The following is a 21414-nucleotide window of genomic DNA, read 5'->3' as shown; positions in this document are numbered from 1 at the left end:
CCATCCGAGGAAGCTCCAACTTAAAAGAAAATTCTCTTGCCCTTATCGACTGCTGGTCTATTAAGATAAAATTCTTTCTGCTTTGCAGGTTCTGTTAACTAGGTAACGTCAGCCTCCACATGCTCACAGGGAAAAGCTGAGGCCTAGATCCCCCCGCGTTTTCATCAACTCTCTTGACTACATTCACGTGTGGGTCATTAGAGAGTTACCAGGAGGGCTAGCGCTGGCCCCAAGAGTAACTACGAACTTTGTCCAGCAGAACTTCTCCTGAAAGTAACGGGATGGTCGAGTTACTCTACACGCACATTTTCCTCACACGTCAGCATTTCTAGAATTGGGATGCATCTTGTTACTGAAGGTATCTTAGTACTGGGGTTCAAGAAGGCGTGGCCATAAAGGCAGGGAAGCAATTGAAATGTCTTCGTTGATGAATGAATGGATAAAGGAGGTGTGGTATATGTGTACAATGGAATATTCCTTAGTCATAGAAAAGAATGAAACATTGCCATTTGCAGCAACGTGCATGGACCAAGACATTCTCATACTACATAAGACAGTCAGACAGAAAAAGACACATAATATATGATATCACCTACTTGTGGACTCTAAAAAGACAGTACAAACGAACGTATATCCAAAAGAGAAAAAGCCTCCCAGATACAGAACATGAATTTATGGTACAAAAGGGGAAGGAGGCAGGGATAAATTAGTAATTTGGGATTAGTGGATAAACACTCATATATAAACCAGATAAACAGCAGGGATTTCCTGGAGAGCCCAGGGAAATGTCTCCTATCTTGTAACAACCTGTAATGGAAAGGAATGTAGACAGTTGAATCACTTTGCTGTATACCAGAAGCTCACATAATGTTGTAAATCAACTACACTTCAATTAAAAAACAACTATTACGGGAACCACCTGGTTCGCTTCCCTTCCTCAGGGTGCAATGCTGACTGTGTCCGCGCCTGTGGTGTCGGAGCGCCCTCTCGTGGTGAAACGAATCCCCTGCAGGCTGGGGCCAGTCCTGGCCCGGAGCTCTGAGACAGAGGTCAGAGGTCCCTCTGTACAGCTCAAAATAGGGCCACTTTTCACAGTCCCCTTGGAAAGTAATTCAACATTGGATTGCCACCATCCGAGGAAGCTCCAAAGGAAAAACAATTTCTCTTGCCCTAATCGATTGCTGGGCAAATATGTACAATTCTTTCTGATTTGCAGGTTCTGTTAACTAGGTAATATCAGCCTCCATATGCTCCTGGGAAAAGCTGACTCCTAGATTCCCTCGTGTTTTCATCAACTCTCTTGACTACATTCAATTCACGTGTGGGGAATGAGAGAGTTACCAGGAGGGCTGGCACTGGTCCGAGGACGCTTCAGTACTCACTTTGACCAGCAGAATCTCCCCTAAAGCTAACTGCGTGGGAAGTTCTGGTACACGCACTTTTTGTTTGCAACTATTGCATTTCCACAGTCGGGATACATGTTGTCGCTGAGGGCATATGACTACTGGGGTTCAAGAAGGAGTGGCCATAAAGGCGTGGAAGCCACTAAACTGTGTTCTTCACAGATACAGATACAGATGAATAGATACGGATGGGGAGGCATATACGTACAATGGACTTTTCCTCAGTCGTAAAAAAGAATAAAATATTGCCATTTGCAGCCACATGGATGGACCTAGAGATTTTTACAGTATGTGAAGTAAGGCAGACAGGGAAAGTCAAACATTATACGATATCACATAAATGTGCGGTCTAAAAATATATAAAATAGATAAATAAGAAGGATTTACTGTAGAGCACAGGGGCCTGTATTCAATACCTTGTGATAACCTTATAATGAAAAGGAATCAAAGATGAAAGAATATAGAGGCGTATATATTCGCATGTAAAAGTGAAGTAACCTGCTGACACCTGTAACTATCATCATATTATACAGCAACTACACTTCATTTAACAAAGCAAGAACACGGGGCAACCCTCGGTTAGGTTCCCTTCGTCCTGCTGCAAGGCTGGCTGTGCCCGCTCCTGTTGTGTCGGAGCGCCCTCTCGTGGTGACACGAATCCCCTGCAGTCTCGGGCCGGTCCTGGTTTGGCGCCCTGAGACAGAGGTCAGAAGTCCCTCCATAAAGCTCAAAAATTCGGTCACTTTTCACAGTCGCCTTGGAAAATAATTCAAAATTGGATTTCCACCATCCGAGGAAGCTCCAACTTAAAAGAAAATTCTCTTGCCCTTATCGACTGCTGGTCTATCAAGATAAAATTCTTTCTGCTTTGCAGGTTCTGTTAACTAGGTAACTTCAGCCTCCACATGCTCACAGGGAAAAGCTGAGGCCTAGATTCCCTCGCGTTTTCATCAACTCTCTTGACTACATTCACGTGTGGGTCATTAGAGAGTTACCAGGAGGGCTAGCGCTGGCCCCAAGAGTAAGTACGAACTTTGTCCAGCAGAACTTCTCCTAAAACTAACGGCATGGTCGAGTTACTCTACACGCACATTTTCCTCACACGTCAGTATTTCTAAAATTGGGATGCATCTTGTTACTGAAGGTATCTTAGTACTGGGGTTCAAGAAGGCGTGGCCATAAAGGCAGGGAAGCAACTGAAATGTCTTCGTAGAGGAATGAACGGATAAAGGAGGTGTGGTATATATGTACAATGGAATATTCCTCAGTCATAGAAAAGAGTGAAACATTGCCATTTGCAGCGACATGCATGGACCAAGACATTCTCATACTACATAAAGACAGTCAGACAGAAAAAGACAAATAATATATGGTATCACCTACTGTGGACTCTAAAAACACAGTACAAACGAACGTATATCCAAAAGAGAAAAAGCCTCCCAGATACAGAACATGAATTTATGGTACAAAAGAGGAAGGAGGCAGGGATAAATTAGTAATTTGGGATTAGTGGATAAACACTCATATATGAAACAGATAAACAGCACGGATTTCCTGGAGAGCCCAGGGAAATGGTTCCTATCTTGTAACAACCTATACTGGAAAAGAATGTAGACAGTTGAATCACTTTGCTGTACACCAGAAGCTCACATAATGTTGTAAATCAACTACAGTTCAATTAAAAACCAACTATTACGGGAACCACTTGGTTCGCTTCCCTTCCTCGGGGTGCAAGGCTGACTGTGTCCGCGTCTGTGGTGTCGGAGCGCCCTCTCGTGGTGAAACTAATCCCCTGCAGGCTGGGGCCAGTCCTGGCCCGGAGCTCTGAGACAGAGGTCAGAGGTCCCTCTGTAAAGCTCAAAATAGGGCCACTTTTCACAGTCCCCTTGGAACGTAATTCAACATTGGATTGCCACCATCCGAGGAAGCTCCAAAGGAAAAACAATTTCTCTTGCCCTAATCGATTGCTGGGCAAATATGTACAATTCTTTCTGATTTGCAGGTTCTGTTAACTGGGTAATATCAGCCTCCATATCTCCTGGGAAAAGCTGAGGGCTAGATTCCCTCGTGTTTTCATCAACTCTCTTGACTACATTCAATTCACGTGTGGGGAATGAGAGAGTTACCAGGAGGGCTGGCAATGGTCCGAGGACGCTTCAGTACTCACTTTGACCAGCAGAATTTCCCCTAAAGCTACCTGCGTGGGAAGTTCTGGTACACGCACTTTTTGTTTGCAACTATTGCATTTCCACAGTCGGGATCCCTGTTGTCGTTGAGGGCATATGACTACTGGGGTTCAAGAAGGAGTGGCCATAAAGGCGTGGAAGCCACTAAACTGTGTTCTTCACAGATACAGATACAGATGAATAGATACGGATGGTGAGGCATATACATACAATGGACTATTCCTCAGTCGTAAAAAAGAAATAAAATATTGCCATTTGCAGCCACATGGATGGACCTGGAGATTTTTATAGTATGTGAAGTAAGGCAGACAGGGAAAGTCAAACATTATATGATATCACATAAATGTGTGGTCTAAAAATATATAAAATAGATAAATAAGAAGGATTTACTGTAGAGCACAGGGGCCTGTATTCAATACCTTGGGACAACCTTATAATGAAAAGGAATCAAAGGTGAAAGAATATAGAGGCGTATATATTCGCATGTAAAAGTGAAGTAACCTGCTGACACCTGTAACTATCACCATATTATACAGCAACTACACTTCATTTAACAAAGCAAGAACACGGGGCAACCCTCGGTTAGGTTCCCTTCGTCCTGCTGCAAGGCTGGCTGTGCCCGCTCCTGTGGTGTCGGAGCGCCCTCTCGTGGTGACACGAATCCCCTGCAGTCTCGGGCCGGTCCTGGTTTGGCGCCCTGAGACAGAGGTCAGAGGTCCCTCCATAAAGCTCAAAAATTCGGCCACGTTTCACAGTCGCCTTGGAAAATAATTCAAATTGGATTTCCACCATCCGAGGGAGCTCCAAATTAAAAGAAAATTCTCTTGCCCTTATCGACTGCTGGTCTATTAAGATGAAATTCTTTCTGCTTTGCAGGTTCTGTTAACTAGGTAACTACAGCCTCCATATGCTCACACGGAAAAGCTGAGGCCTAGATTCCCTCGCGTTTTCATCAACTCTCTTGACTACATTCACGTGTGAGTCATTAGAGAGTTACCAGGAGGGCTAGCGCTGGCCCCAAGAGTAAGTACGAACTTTGTCCAGCAGAACTTCTCCTAAAAGTAACGCGATGGTCGAGTTACTCTACACGCACATTTTCCTCACACGTCAGCATTTCTAAAATTGGGATGCATCTTGTTACTGAAGGTATCTTAGTACTGGGGTTCAAGAAGGCGTGGCCATAAAGGCAGGGAAGCAACTGAAATGTCTTCGTAGAGGAATGAATGGATAAAGGAGGTGTGGTATATATGTACAATGGAATATTCCTCAGTCATAGAAAAGAATGAAACATTGCCATTTGCAGCGACATGCATGGACCAAGACATTCTCATACTACATAAAGACAGTCAGACAGAAAAAGACAAATAATATATGGTATCACCTACTTGTGGAATCTAAAAAGACAGTACAAACGAACGTATATCCAAAAGAGCAAAACCCTCCCAGATATAGAACATGAATTTATGGTAGAAAAGGGGAAGGAGGCAGGGATAAATTAGTAATTTGGGATTCGTGGATAAACACTCATATATAAACCAGATAAACAGCACGGATTTCCTGGAGAGCCCAGGGAAATGGTTCCTATCTTGTAACAACCTATACTGGAAAAGAATGTAGACAGTTGAATCACTTTGCTGTATACCAGAAACTCACATAATGTTGTAAATCAACTACAGTTCAATTAAAAACCAACTATTACGGGAACCACCTGGTTCGCTTCCCTTCCTCAGGGTGCGAGGCTGACTGTGTCCGCGCCTGTGGTGTCGGAGCGCCCTCTCGTGGTGAAACTAATCCCCTGCAGGCTGGGGCCAGTCCTGGCCCGGAGCTCTGAGACAGAGGTCAGAGGTCCCTCTGTACAGCTCAAAATAGGGCCACTTTTCACAGTCCCCTTGGAAAGTAATTCAACATTGGATTGCCACCATCCGAGGAAGCTCCAAAGGAAAAACAATTTCTCTTGCCCTAATCGATTGCTGGGCAAATATGTACAATTCTTTTTGATTTGCAGGTTCTGTTAACTAGGTAATATCAGCCTCCATATGCTCCTGGGAAAAGCTGACTCCTAGATTCCCTCGTGTTTTCATCAACTCTCTTGACTACATTCAATTCACGTGTGGGGAATGAGAGAGTTACCAGGAGGGCTGGCACTGGTCCGAGGACGCTTCAGTACTCACTTTGACCAGCAGAATCTCCCCTAAAGCTAACTGCGTGGGAAGTTCTGGTACACGCACTTTTTGTTTGCAACTATTGCATTTCCACAGTCGGGATGCATGTTGTCGCTGAGGGCATATGACTACTGGGGTTCAAGAAGGAGTGGCCATAAAGGCGTGGAAGCCACTAAATTGTTCTTCACAGATACAGATACAGATGAATAGATACGGATGGTGAGGCATATACGTACAATGGACTATTCCTCAGTCGTAAAAAAGAAATAAAATATTGCCATTTGCAGCCACATGGATGGACCTAGAGATTTTTATAGTATGTGAAGTAAGGCAGACAGGGAAAGTCAAACATTATATGATATCACATAAATGTGCGGTCTAAAAATATATAAAATAGATAAATAAGAAGGATTTACTGTAGAGCACAGGGGCCTGTATTCAATACCTTGGGACAACCTTATAATGAAAAGGAATCAAAGATGAAAGAATATAGAGGCGTATATATTCGCATGTAAAAGTGAAGTAACCTGCTGACACCTGTAACTATCACCATATTATACAGCAACTACACTTCATTTAACAAAGCAAGAACACGGGGCAACCCTCGGTTAGGTTCCCTTCGTCCTGCTGCAAGGCTGGCTGTGCCCGCTCCTGTGGTGTCGGAGCACCCTCTCGTGGTGACACGAATCCCCTGCAGTCTCGGGCCGGTCCTGGTTTGGCGCCCTGAGACAGAGGTCAGAGGTCCCTCCATAAAGCTCAAAAATACGGCCACTTTTCACAGTCGCCTTGGAAAATAATTCAAATTGGATTACCAGCATCCGAGGAAGCTCCAAATAAAAAGAAAATTCTCTTGCCCTTATCGACTGCTGGTCTATTAAGATGAAATTCTTTCTGCTTTGCAGGTTCTCTTAACTAGGTAACTACAGCCTCCATATGCTCACACGGAAAAGCTGAGGCCTAGATTCCCTCGTGTTTTCATCAACTCTCTTGACTACATTCACGTGTGGGTCATTAGAGAGTTACCAGGAGGGCTAGCGCTGGCCCCAAGAGTAAGTACGAACTTTGTCCAGCAGAACTTCTCCTAAAAGTAACGCGATGGTCGAGTTACTCTACACGCACATTTTCCTCACACGTCAGCATTTCTAGAATTGGGATGCATCTTGTTACTGCAGGTATCTTAGTACTGGGGTTCAAGAAGGCGTGGCCATAAAGGCAGGGAAGCAACTGAAATGTCTCCGTAGAGGAATGAATGGATAAAGGAGGTGTGGTATATATGTACAATGGAATATTCCTCCGTCATAGAAAAGAATGAAACATTGCCATTTGCAGCGACATGCATGGACCAAGACTTTACAGAGGGACCTCTGACCTCTGTCTCAGAGCTCCGGGCCAGGACTGGCCCCAACCTGCAGGGGATTAGTTTCACCACGAGAGGGCGCTCCGACACCACAGGCGCGGACACAGTCAGCCTTGCACCCTGAGGAAAAGGGAAACTCAACAAGTGGTTCCCGTAATAGTTGTTTTTTAATTGAACTGTAGTTGATTTACAACATTATGTGAGCTTCTGGTTTACAGCAAAGTGATTCAATTGTCTACATTCTTTTCCAGTACAGGTTGTTACAAGATAGGAGACATTTCCCTGGGCTCTCCAGGAAATCCGTGCTGTTTATCTGTTTTATATATGAGTGTTTATCCACTAATCCCAAATTACTAATTTATCCCTCCCTCCTTCCCCGTTTGTACTATAAATTCATGTTCTGTATCTGGGAGGCTTTTTCTCTTTTGGATATACGTTCATTTGTACTGTTTTTAGAGTCCACAGTAGGTGATATCATATATTATTTGTCTTTTTCTGTCTGACTGTCTTTATGTAGTATGAGAATGTCTTGGTCCATGCACGTTGCTGCAAATGGAATGTTTCATTCTTTTTTATGACTGAGGAATATTCCATTGTACATATATACCACACCTCCTTTATCCATTCATTCCTCTACGGAGACATTTCAGTTGCTTCCCTGCCTTTATGGCCACGCCTTCTTGAACCCCAGTACTAAGATACCTTCAGTAACAAAATGCATCCCAATTTTAGAAATGCTGACGTGTGAGGAAAATGTGCGTGTAGAGTAACTCGACCATCCCGTTAGTTTTAGGAGAAGTTCTGCTGGACAGAGTTCGTACTTACTCTTGGGGCCAGCGCTAGCCCTCCTGGTAACTCTCTAATGAGCCACAGGTGAATGTAGTCAAGAGAGTTGATGAAAACACGAGGGAATCTAGGCCTCAGCTTTTCCCTGTGAGCATATGGAGGCTGAAGTTACCTAGTTAACAGAACCTGCAAAGCAGAAAGAATTTTATCTTAATAGACCAGCAGTCGATAAGGGCAAGAGAATTTTCTTTTAAGTTGGAGCTTCCTCGGATGGTGGTAATCCAATTTTGAATTATTTTCCAAGGCGACTGTGAAAAGTGGCCGTAATTTTGAGCTTTATGGAGCGACCTCTGACCTCTGTCTCAGGGCGCCAAACCAGGACCGGCCCGAGACTGCAGGGGATTCGTGTCACCACGAGAGGGCGCTCCGACACCACAGGAGCGGGCACAGCCAGCCTTGCAGCAGGACGAAGGGAACCTAACCGAGAGTTGCCCCGTGTTCTTGCTTTGTTAAATGAAGTGTAGTTGCTGTATAATATGGTGATAGTTACAGGTGTCAGCAGCTTACTTCACTTTTACATGCGAATATATACGCCTCTATATTCTTTCATCTTTGATTCCTTTTCATTATAAGGTTATCACAAGGTATTGAATACAGGCCCCTGTGCTCTACAGTAAATCCTTCTTATTTATCTATTTTATATATTTTTAGACCACACATTTATGTGATATCATATGATGTTTGACTTTCCCTGTCTGCCTTACTTCACATACTATAAAAATCTCTAGGTCCATCCATGTGGCTGCAAATGGCAATATTTTATTTCTTTTTCACGACTGAGGAAAAGTCCATTGTACGTATATGCTTCACCATCCGTATCTATTCATCTGTATCTGTATCTGTGAAGAACACAGTTTAGTGGCTTCCACGCCTTTATAGCCACTCCTTCTTGAACCCCAGTAGTCATATGCCCTCAGTGACAACATGGATCCCGACTGTGGAAATGCAATAGTTGCAAACAAAAAGTGCGTGTACCAGAACTTCCCACGCAGTTAGCTTTAGGGGAGATTCTGCTGGTCAAAGTGAGTACTGAAGCGTCCTCGGACCAGTGCCAGCCCTCCTGGTAACTCTCTCATTCCCCACACGTGAATTGAATGTAGTCAAGAGAGTTGATGAAAACACGAGGGAATCTAGGAGTCAGCTTTTCCCAGGAGCATATGGAGGCTGATATTACCTAGTTAACAGAACCTGCAAATCAGAAAGAATTGTACATATTTGCCCAGCAATCGATTAGGGCAAGAGAAACTGTTTTTCCTTTGGAGCTTCCTCGGATGGTGGCAATCCAATGTTGAATTACTTTCCAAGGGGACTGTGAAAAGTGGCCCTATTTTGAGCTGTACAGAGGGACCTCTGACCTCTGTCTCAGAGCTCCGGGCCAGGACTGGCCCCAGCCTGCAGGGGATTCGTTTTACCACGAGAGGGCGCTCCGACACCACAGGCGCGGACACAGTCAGCCTTGCACCCTGAGGAAGGGAAGCGAACCAGGTGGTTCCCGTAATAGTTGTTTTTTAATTGAACTGTAGTTGATTTACAACATTATGTGAGCTTCTGGTTTACAGCAAAGTGATTCAACTGTCTACATTCTTTTCCAGTACAGGTTGTTACAAGATAGGAGACATTTCCCTGGGCTCTCCAGGAAATCCGTGCTGTTTATCTGGTTTATATATGAGTGTTTATCCACTAATCCCAAATTACTAATTTATCCCTCCCTCCTTCCCCTTTTCTACCATAAATTCATGTTCTGTATCTGGGAGGCTTTTCTCTTTTGGATATACGTTCGTTTGTAATGTGTTTTTAGAGTCCACAAGTAGGTGATATCATATATTATTTGTCTTTTTCTGTCTGACTGTCTTTATGTAGTATGAGAATGTCTTGGTCCATGCATGTCGCTGCAAATGGAATGTTTCACTCTTTTCTATGACTGAGGAATATTCCATTGTACATATATACCACACCTCCTTTATCCATTCATTCCTCTACGGAGACATTTCAGTTGCTTCCCTGCCTTTATGGCCACGCCTTCTTGAACCCCAGTACTAAGATACCTTCAGTAACAAGATGCATCCCAATTTTAGAAATGCTGACGTGTGAGGAAAATGTGCGTGTAGAGTAACTCGACCATCTCGTTAGTTTTAGGAGAAGTTCTGCTGGACAAAGTTCGTACTTACTCTTGGGGCCAGCGCTAGCCCTCCTGGTAACTCTCTAATGACCCACACGTGAATGTAGTCAAGAGAGTTGATGAAAACGCGAGGGAATCTAGGCCTCAGCTTTTCCCTGTGAGCATGTGGAGGCTGAAGTTACCTAGTTAACAGAACGTGCAAAGCAGAAAGAATTTTATCTTGATAGACCAGCAGTCGATAAGGGCAAGAGAATTTTCTTTTAATTTGGAGCTTCCTCGGATGGTGGTAATCCAATTTGAATTATTTTCCAAGGGGACTGTGAAAAGTGGCCGAATTTTTGAGCTTTATGGAGGGACCTCTGACCTCTGTCTCAGGGCGGCAAACCAGGACCGGCCCGAGACTGCAGGGGATTCGTGTCACCACGAGAGGGCGCTCCGACACCACAGGAGCGGGCACAGCCAGCCTTGCAGCAGGACGAAGGGAAACTGGTTTAGTGTTGCCTGTAATGTTTTATTCATTTATTTATTTTTTCCTACTTGGTCAACAAGTTTATTATTGTCTTTAATTATTTATTTATTTTTATGTATTTTTAAAAAAATTATTGTCTTTATCCGAAAAATCTTCACAGAAATTGTGGTTTGGTTTATTAACTCTCAGCAGCCCTGTCCTCACCTCTAAGGAAGCTTGCCTACTGAGCTCCCCCATCTTTCTTCTGGGCAAGGGACATTTTTGGACAGTTCCACCTCTTTAACTTCTTTCTCAGGCTTTTTCTCATTCACTGGATCCTCTCGTATTGCAGCATGAGCTTTCTTATACATGTCCTCCGTCACGTCTGGAGTTCCGTCGTTCTTTATGTATTGAGAGAATAGTTTTTCGCAAGTGTCTTCGCCTTCTTCAATCAGGTAACGCAAATAATCTGCAACGTTCTGCTGCACGATGTGCTTTCGGTGTACCTCCGCTTTGAATTCTTTGCTTTTTGAATCATAACCAGGGAACCCTTTGGTACTGTGAAGGAGAGACCCGCCTCCATTTACAGCTCCCTTCAGGGCCCCAAAGACTTTATTCCCAGAGGTAGCCCTGGCAAACCCTGCATCCAAGTAACAGGTGAAGGCAGCACGTTGACCTTCCATGCTCTCTGCTTTGCATTTCTCTCCAGCCCCCTCGACTCGGCCCTCGTAAATTTTGTCCGTACCAAACCTATTAGCCAGCAGCAGGGCAGTAGAATTTGTCCAGCCGACCCGCACGCCATACTTTGGGAGCTCGCGAGCACAGGCTGCAAAAACTATCGTATCTCCTTCTATACGGGCATAAGCGATCTGACAAATGATGTCTCTGTTGGTTACATGTACTGTCACTCTGTATTTGGCTGTGTCGTACTTATTTTTATCTTGGATTACCAATCGTTTCCAAGCATAGTCGTCAGTTTTGCCCTCTCGCCGTCTTCTAAATTTCACTTGGTATCTCCGGAAGTGGGCCTTATTCTTGACAGCTTTAACAAACCCCATCCTGTGGAACAGAGGCTCTAGCTGCCGCGGAGCTGCAGAACCAGCACAGCCTGGGTTGGGGGAGGGCGGAGCACGTGTAATCGTTTAAATGACTCGCCGCTGAGTAAAGTTGAGTCACTGAGAGCAAATGGACATAATCTCAACAAACCATGGCATTACTCGCAGAGTAGAAAAGTTCGGATATGTTAGTAAAGCACTGAGAGATACAAGTTTTGAGGACTGCATGGGTCTCTTGGAGGGCAAAAAAAAAAAAAAAAAACCTTCTTAATTGTTAAAACCCAGTGTTTACCAGCAGAGTAAAGCAAGTTCACAAGGTCAGGTGGCAGTTTGGATATCAAGGTGGTCACATGTGTAAGAGCTTCAGCAGGGCTTCAAAACCTCTTCAGCCAGCTATTTGTGTACTTGATTCTGGTAAGTGGCTCAACGCTTTACCAAGGGAACAGATGTTTTCAATGCTACTGGATAGAATGTATATTTAAAGGGCAGGGCAAGCAGTTAACTTCTTAGTTTGGAAGGAGGAAGGGGGAGAAAGAAAACACCAGCTAAGGAAGTGTCCCTTCTTCCCTCCACTCGTTCATAGCTGTATCAAGTAGTGCATTGTGCTACCTTGAGATTAAGCCCACAGGTCTGAGTCTGGGGCAGAGAAAGGAATAGCTTTATGCCCCCTGCATGGTTTATGCTCAGACAGTCCCAACTGGAGTTAGGAAGAAAGTCACAGCTATTCATCTTGGCAGGAAACAAAATAGAATGTGGGGTACACCTGTCAACCTGACCACAGGATCGTTTTCTATTCCAGCTCACCGTGTTATCGCTCGTACCTAAAAAATGCCTAAAAACTGTAGGTATGCAAAGAATAGTTGGCGAATGAATGTGCTGAGTCACTTAAAACTGAATTCCTTTCACCTGTTGGCTCTATGCTACCCAGAACAATCTCAGGGCAGCTGAGTGAGATCGCATTAGACTTTCACACAGTGGAAAACCTGTTCTCTGTGGTAAATAGCAGTGAAAACAGTGGGCATTCTTGTCCCTGATTGAAATTTAGACACTAGTGTTATTTGTATTACAGCCTCTAATATTTGCTCATTGAGAGCCTGAATGTTGGGCTATCTATCAATATTTTAAAGAACTATCACTTCATAGTGATAGTGATTCAATTTTGTCAAATGTCCTTTTAGCACAGTGGGGATGATCACGTGATGTTTTTCTTCTCAGCTCTGTTAAGATGATACATTTTATTAAAGATTTCCTAATTTTGGCCATCTTTGCATTGCTAGAATATGCCCCACTTGGTCAAGATTTTTTTTTTTTTAATATGCTAAGTATCGCACAATTGTTAAACCACTCTCTCCTAGGCCATCCAAAAATCTGATGCTAATTTGCTTTTCTTTCCCATCTAAATTAACGTGATCTATTGCTCAGATGTGCAAATAATTATTTTCCCCTTAAAAAAAAAACCCAAAAAACGAGTAGTTCTCCTAGAGTGTGTCTTACGGATGACTCTTTTTTAAAAATAAATAAATAAATTTATTTATTTCTGGCTGCGTTGGGTCTTCCTTGCTGCGTGCAGGCTTTCTCTAGTTGCGGCGAGCGGGGGGCTCCTCTTCGTTGCGGTGCGCGGGCTTCTCATTGCGGTGGCCCCTCCCGCCGCGGAGCACCGGCCCCAGGCGCGCGGGCTCCAGCAGCTGCGGCGTGCAGACTTCAGCAGGTCTGGCTCGTGGGCAGGCCCAGCAGCTGCGGCGCACGGGCTCTGCCGCCGCGGGATCCTCCCGAACCAGGGATTGAACCCGCGTCCCCTGCATCGGCAGGCGGATTCTCAACCACTGCGCCACCGGGGAAGCCCTAGATTATGATTTTTATGACTTGTTTTGTTCCATTGTTTTGGTTTTCTTCTTCAGCTTTTTTTTTGTTGTTTTTGGCTGCGTTGGGTCTTCATTGCTGTGTGTGGGCTTTCTCTAGTTGCGGTAAGCGGGGGCTACTCTTTGCTGTGGTGTGAGGGTTTCTCCTTGCAGTGGTTTCTCTTGCTGCAGAGCACAGGCTCTAGGCATGCCCGCTTCAGTAGTTGCGGCATGTGGTCTCAGTAGTTGTGGCTCACAGGCTCTAGAGTGCAGGCTCAGCAGTTGTGGCACATGGGCTTATTTGCTCTGTGGCATGTGGGATCTTCCTGGACCAGGGTTCGAACCCGTGTGCCGTGCCCTGGCAGGTAGATTCTTAACCACTGCGCCACCAGGAAAGTCCCTTCAGCTAGTTCTATTACGGTATTTTGGGATATTCTTTGTCTCTCCCTTATTTCTATCACTTTCCCTTGAATAGTTTTAATCTCTTCATTCATATTGGATTTTTTTTCTTCTTTCTGACATCAGTTTCACTTACTCTATTTTCTGTGGGTCTATTCATTCTCGTTCTTCTTATAGTTTACCTGGCATTTTGTAAAATGTCTTTTTTAAAGTTTCTAGTCCTTTTCTGACCCTTGTCATCTCCTGTTTCTGTCATTTTTTTCCCCCTCCCATCTCCTTTCTGAGATTTCCTAATTTTACGTATTTGTTTGCTCATAACTGCTATTATTTTATTTGTGATTTAGAATAAGAAATATGTATTTGGTTGAGCCCATCTGCTTGTATTCTAGGGTTCACTGGGGTTCACCTAGTTTTACCGAAAATGTTGTCTGTAGGTATTTTTACTTGCTGTGTTTGCTGGGGTTTTTTTTTGGGGGGGTGGTTTTTTAAATTTTTTAACATCTTTATTGGAGTATAATTGCTTTACAATGGTGTGTTAGTTTCTGCTTTATAACAAAGTGAATCAGTTATACATATACATATGTCCCCATATCTCTTCCCTCTTGTGTCTCCCTCCCTTGGTGTTTTTTTTTTTTAAATTTATTTATTTATTTATTTATTTTTGGCTGTGTTGGGTCTTCGTTTCTGTGTGAGGGCTTTCTCTAGTTGTGGCAAGCGGGGGCCACTCTTCATCGCGGTGCACGGGCCTCTCACCGTCGCGACGTCTCTTGTTGCGGAGCACAGGCTCCAGACGTGCAGGCTCAGTAATTGTGGCTCCCGGGCCTAGTGGCTCCGCGGTACGTGGGATCTTCCCAGACCAGGGCTCGAACCCGTGTCCCCTGCATTGGCAGGCGGATTCTTAACCACTGCGCCACCAGGGAAGTCCTCATCATCTTTATTTCTGATTTCCACAGAATGAATAAGCCCTGGGGTGACAGCCTGAAACAGGCTTCTGATACAAACAAGCTTTGCCTGGTGTATCTCGTATTATCGAAGTTGAATCACCATAGCAGGTAACATTTATTGAGCATATGACTAGACGTTAGGCTATGATCTAAATACTTTAGGTGCATTGAATCATTTGATCATCCAGTAGCCCTGGGACTTTATATTATCACTGAGAGCTGAAGTAATATGCCCAAGGTTACCCCTAGTTAGCTACTGCTGTGTAACAGACTTCTCAAAACCTGAAAAGCTTCAAGCAATCATGATTTCTTATATCCCTGGGTTGGTCGGGCTCAGCAGGGTGGTTCTTTGGCTCTGTGCCGTGTTGAATGGTCCCTCATGCAGCCGCATTCAGCTGGTGGGTAAGTCAGGCTGGAAGGTCCGAGGTGGCCTCATTTAAATGCTTGGGGCCTTGGCTGGGTGGGGTAACTGGAACACTGAGATGTTTCCTCCTCCATGTACTGTCTTATCATTCAGCTCAAGCTTTCTTAGCTGCTGGTTGATTTCCAAGAGGGTGAGAACAGAAGTCACAGGGCTTCCTTTGTGACGCAGTGGTTAAGAATCCTCCTGCCAATGCAGTGGACACGGGTTCGAGCCCTGGTCCGGGAAGATCCCGCATGCCGCGGAGCAACTAAGCCCGTGCGCCACAACTACTGAGCCTGAGCTCTAGAGCCCGCGAGCCACAACTGCTGAGCTCACGTGCCACAACTACTGAGCCTGCATGCCACAACTACTGAAGCCTGCACACCTAGAACCTGTGCTCTGCAACAAGAGAAGCCACTGCGATGAGAAGCCAACGCCCCGCAACGAAGAGTAGCCCCCACTCGCCGCAACTTAGAGAAAGCCCACGTGCAGCAAGGAAACGCAGCCAAAAATAAAATTAATTAATTAAAAAAAAAAACAGAAGTTGCAAAGCTTCTCAAGGCTGGGAAGTCACACAGTGTCACTCCACCATATTCTACTGGCCCAAACAAGTCATTCAAGGGGAGGTGAACAAACTCCATTACTTTTTTTAAAAAATTGAAGTATAGTTGATTTACAATATTGTGTTAGGGACTTCCCTGGTGGTCCAGTGGTTAAGACTAGGCGCTTTCACTGCTGTGGGCTCAGGTTTGATCCCTGGTCAGAAAACTAGATCGCACATGCCGTAACTAAGACCCAGCACAGCTAGCTAGCTAGCTGAATGAATGAATGAATGAATTAAAATATATATATATATATATATATATATATATATATATATATATATATATATATATATATCAGCCTCCCCTTGTAGAAGAGGAACCCCCAGGAGGACAGGGACTTTGTTCCCTTCATGGCTTTATCTGCAGTGCCCGTAACAGGGCACAATGCAATCACCCACTGTAGATCACCGACATCTTTCCCTTAAGACCCCAAAGACATTCCCAAGGTCTGCTCTGGCCTCCTCACCTGGCTTTCTGGCTTCACTCTCACCACTTTGCCGTCTTTTCTCCACCCAGCAAGGCTCTCTCAAGCACAGAAATCAGATTATGTCATTTCCAGTTTCAAAAGCATCTAATGGCTTCCCCTTCCTCCCTGAACAAAAGCCAGAGTCTTGATCATGGTCTAAAAACTCCGTGGGTAATCTGGCTCCCCCTAACCGGGGCTGCTTCATTTCCTACATCCGGGCGCATTGTCTCTCTCCAGCGGTCCCGCTACACTAGCCTTGGGGCTGTTTTTCATCCACTTAGGTCGAATCCCTTTTCTGTAGGGTCTTTATGCTAATTCTTCCCTGTGTCCAGACTCCCTTAGGATCTTTAGGGGACTGGTTCCTCCTTATCCTTCAGTTCTCAGCTCAGATTTACTTTCTCAGATGTGGCCAGTGCCTGCCAGGTCCGTCTAAAGTAGGATCCCCTCCCTCCCAGGACCCCCATACATACTTACATTTATTGCACTTTTCACATTTGAAAGCATTTTATTCCTGTCTTTGCCTCTGTATTGTCTGTCTCCCTAGAATGCAGCCTTTGAGGGACCGTGTCTATCTTTTTTATGTTTTTGTTTTTTGGGGGTTTTGTTTGGGTTTTTTTGTTTTTTTGTTTGTTTGGCTGGCCATGCTGCGGGCTTGTGGGACCTTAGTTCCCTGACCAGGGATTGAACCCGTGCCCTCAGCAGTGACAGTGTGGAGCCCTAACCACTGGACCACCGGGGGATTCCCCCGTGTCTGTCTTTTTAAACAATTTTTCTGCCAGTTTTATTGAGATATAATTCCCACATGGCGCAGTAAACGTTTAAGGTGCACATCCTCATTACTCGTTTTAGAAACATCATGAAGTGATGATTACAGTAAGTTTAGTGAACATCTATGATCTCCTATAGATACAAAATTAAGGAAATAGAAAAAAAATTTTCCTTGTGATGAAAAACTCTTAGGATTTACCCAACAATTTTCGTATATAATGTACAGCAGGGTTAATTATATTTACCATGTCGTACATGACACCCTGGTACTTATTTATCTTATAAATGGAAGTTTGTACCTTTTGACCCCCTTCATCCGGCTCCCCCCACCCATAACCACAAACCTGATGTCTTTTTCTTTTTTTTTTTTTGTTTTGCGGTACGCGGGCCTCTCACCGCTGCGGCCTCTCCCGTTGCAGAGCACAGGCTCCGGACGCGCAGGCGCAGCGGCCACGGCTCACGGGCCCAGCCGCTCCGGACGCGCAGGCGCAGCGGCCACGGCTCACGGGCCCAGCCGCTCCGGACGCGCAGGCGCAGCGGCCACGGCTCACGGGCCCAGCCGCTCCGGACGCGCAGGCGCAGCGGCCACGGCTCACGGGCCCAGCCGCTCTGGACGCGCAGGCGCAGCGGCCACGGCTCACGGGCCCAGCCGCTCCGGACGCGCAGGCGCAGCGGCCACGGCTCACGGGCCCAGCCGCTCCGCGCCACGTGGGATCTTCCCGGACCGGGGCTCGAACCCACGTCCCCCGCATCGGCAGGCGGACTCTCAACAACTGCGCCACCGGGGAAGCCCCTGATGTCTTTTTCTATGAGTCTGTTTATTTGTTTGTTTCTGAAGGTGTAATTGATCCACAACACAATGTTAGTTCCTGTTACTCAACATAGTGATTCGGTGTTTCTATACATTTCAAAATGTTCACAAGTCTCGTCACAATATGTCACCATACAAAGATATTATATAGTTACTAACTCTATTCCCCACATCTCACATTTCATACCCGTGACTCTTTTATTTGCAACTGGAAGTTTTTTTTTTTTTTTTGGGTTACAGTTTTTGTCTTTCTCTGTCTGACTTATTTCACTTAGGACAGTACCCTCTAGGTCTATCCATGTTGTCACAATTGACAAGATTTCATTCTTTTTTATGGCTGAGTAATATTCCATTGTATGTAGGACTGTGTCTGTCTGATCCCCTGCCATATCCCCATGCCTATGACCATTACACACAGTCAACAAATAATTGCTGGAGGAAAGAATCATTACATCTTGATCAATGTCTGGGATAAATGCATTTTTCCATCACAGCCCCCTAGAGGGAGATCTCAGCATACAAGAGCCCTCACCTCACGGGATGCAGATTTGCATGTAAAACTTTGCCTTTCGGGATTTCCCTGGTGGCGCAGTGGTTGAGACTCCAGGCTCCCAATGCATGGGGCCCTGGTCAGGGAACTAGATCCCACATGCCGCAACTAAGAGTTTGCATGCCACAACTAAGGAGCCCAAGAGCCACGACTAAGGAGCCCGCCTGCAGCAACTAAGACCCAGCGCAACCAAATGAATAAATAAATATTTAAAAAACAAACAACAACAACAACAAAACCTTGCCTTTCTTTCCTGTAAGTTTCTTTCCTGAAACAGCCTGTCCCAGACTCCTGCCCAGGACTATACAGAGAGCAACCACAGAGGTGGAAGACCCCAGGACCAGCCCTGTCTCTCACTCTCCAGGCCTAAGTTTATCTGGGAAATGACACATCATTCCGGAAGCCTCCTAGGATCGCTGTTCCAGGAGAGGAACTGGGTGCGGTGCCAGCCCTGAAGCAGCTCCCAGTCTGCTGGGGTGGATACAGTCTGGCCCACAGAAACCAGATCCCAGTGATAGCTGCAGTCTGGCCCACAGAAACCAGATCCCAGTGATAGCTGCTGGGAGAGAGCCCAAATCTGGAGATGTGGACCCTTTGGTTCAAACTCTGGCCTTCCTTCCAGCTCTTCCTTTGCCATGTCAGCAATCACTTTGCTATCACTATTTCGAACTTTGCAGCGAAGCTCGTGTTTTCTCCCCAGGGGTAAGCTCCGCTAGGTTTCCTTCCAGACTCTGGGTGACAGAGAGGCATCTGTCTTCACTTCCAATCTTAAGGCTCCCTGCTGGCCAGATGAAATTATGTACCCAGCTTCTGACTCGGTAATAATTTACATGATAAAGGACAAAGGACAAAACGGTAGACATATGAGAAAAAAGGTTACAAATTGGTACAAACTTCCACTTATAAAATAAGTCCTGGGGGTGTAATATACAGCATGGTAACAGTAGTTAATGATACTGTAGTGTATGTTTGAAAGTTGCTAAGAGAGCAGATCTTAGAAGTTCTCATTACAGGAAAGAAAAAAAATTATAGGGAATTCCCTGGTGGTTCTGTGGTTAGGATTCAGCACTTTCACTGCTGTGGCCCAGGTTCAATCCCTGGTCGGAGAAACTAAGATCCTGAAAGCCGCCTGGTGCGGCCAAAAAATAATAATAATAAAATAAAAAAATAAAAATAATAAATTTAAAAACATTGTAACCATGCAGTGATGGATGTTAACAAAACATTGTAGTGATCATTTTGCAATATATACAAATATCAAATCATTGTGTTGTAACCTGAAGCTAACATAATGTAATAGGTCAATTATTCCTCAATAAAAGAAAAGAAAAAAGATTGTGACAACAGAGAGGGACCTTGCGGGTATTATGCTAAGTGAGATAAATCAGACAGAGAGAGACAAATGCTATGGGATATCACTTATATATGGAATCTAAAAAAGCTGGAAGTGATAAAAACAGAGTAGAATGGTGGTTAACCAGGGCAGAGGGGTGGGGGAATTGGGGAGATGATGTTTAAGGGTACAGCTGGGTACCAGTAGATAAATAAGTGCTGGAGATCTAATTATGGTCAACAATACTGTACTGAAAACTTCAAAGTTGCTAAGCGACTAGATGTTAATTTTTCCCACCACGAAGAAGAAATGGTAATTATGCGACCTGAGAGAGGTGTTTGCTAACACTGAAGTGGAATCATTTTGCAAGAGATAAATGTATCAAATCAATACATATGCTATGGTGGCAATGTTATTGCAATATATCAATGTATACATTCAACTTACACAATGTTATATGCCAATTACCTCTCAAAAAAAGTTTTAAGTCAGATAACTCCGCCGCCCACCATCCCCGTTTTCTAGTTTCTCAATCCCCGTCCCTTTTTTTACCACCTTCCTCTATCTTTTTTCCAGAAATTCACTACATATACAAAAAATGGATTTAATAGTTAACAGGTAGCAAGATGTCACAATTTTGAGGCACTGTTCTAAATGCTTTACTTGATCTGAGTCTCCTAATAAATATAGAACTGCTAAATGGGTAACACATCTAGGGGTTTAAGAAATCCCAAGAATATGAAAAGGTATACTTTTAAAAATATCTCATCCCTGCTGCTACACCTAAATACTTGGTCTCTCTTTCTTCCTCAGATGCCACCATTTGATGGGTTTCTGATGCATTCTTCCAGTGTTTACACAAAACCCAGGAAACAGGAAAATGTATTCCTATTTTTCAACCCTTCCTCACACAAAGGATGGCTCCATCCTAAGCCACTCTGCATCTCGTTGATTTTACTGGACAACAGATCCTGGATATTTTCCTACACTCTGGTCACACCTTTGTAAATATAGTTAAACTCTCCTCCAGTTACCCATTCAAGTCTGCTCTGTTTCGTGACTCAACGGGTCCTGGGGCGTTGAGACATCTGAAAACCACACAACCTGTGTGGGATATACATAACCTGGAAGCCAGACCCATGTAGCCAAAACATATGTTCCCCCGGGAATGATAAGGCAAAAAAAAATCTGTGCAGAGGATTTGGACATGAGAGGTGACTTTTTAAAAAAAATTTATTTATTTTTGGCTGCGTTGGGTCTTCACTGAGCAGGCTTTCTCTAGTTGTGGTGAGCGGTGGCTTCTCTTGTTGCGGAGCACGGGCTCTAGGCATGCGGGCTTCAGTAGTTGTGGCACGCGGGCTCAGTAGTTGTGGCGCACGGGCTTAGTTGCTCCCCGGCACGTGGGATCTTCCCGGACCAGGGCTCGAATCCAAGTCCCCTGTTTTGGCAGGTGGATTCTTAACCACTGCATCACCAGGGAAGCCCAAGAGGTTATTTTTAACTCACAGTTTCCACTCCCACATTCCTCTCAACAGTATCCTCAGTCTCTACATTTCTCTGAAGCCTTCCAGATGTCCAGTGTCACTGTAACAGACTCTCCACATTTTCTCTTATTGGGAGAGACTCAGTTTCCTCACTGTTACAGCACCGGGGGGTAAATCCCAACTCAGGAGGAGGGTCCAGAGACAAAGTGGCTTCTTCTCTCCTTTTATAGCTTCTTA

General features: G+C 44.7%; 1 protein-coding gene and 1 pseudogene across 1 annotated transcript in view; both read right to left on the bottom strand.

The window, feature by feature from the left end:
* The window catches only part of NLRP12 (NLR family pyrin domain containing 12), a 61092-nt gene that overhangs the window by 37193 nt on the left and 2485 nt on the right, over positions 1-21414 (bottom strand). The window lies entirely within an intron of this gene.
* LOC131744588 (large ribosomal subunit protein uL18 pseudogene) lies at positions 10749-12921 on the bottom strand (annotated as a pseudogene).

This window comes from Kogia breviceps, chromosome 18, assembly GCF_026419965.1.
Source record: "Kogia breviceps isolate mKogBre1 chromosome 18, mKogBre1 haplotype 1, whole genome shotgun sequence".
Classification (NCBI taxonomy): Eukaryota; Metazoa; Chordata; class Mammalia; order Artiodactyla; family Physeteridae; genus Kogia; species Kogia breviceps.
The sequence above is the reverse complement of the archived record's forward strand: the minus strand, read 5'-3'. Positions and strand labels throughout refer to the sequence as shown.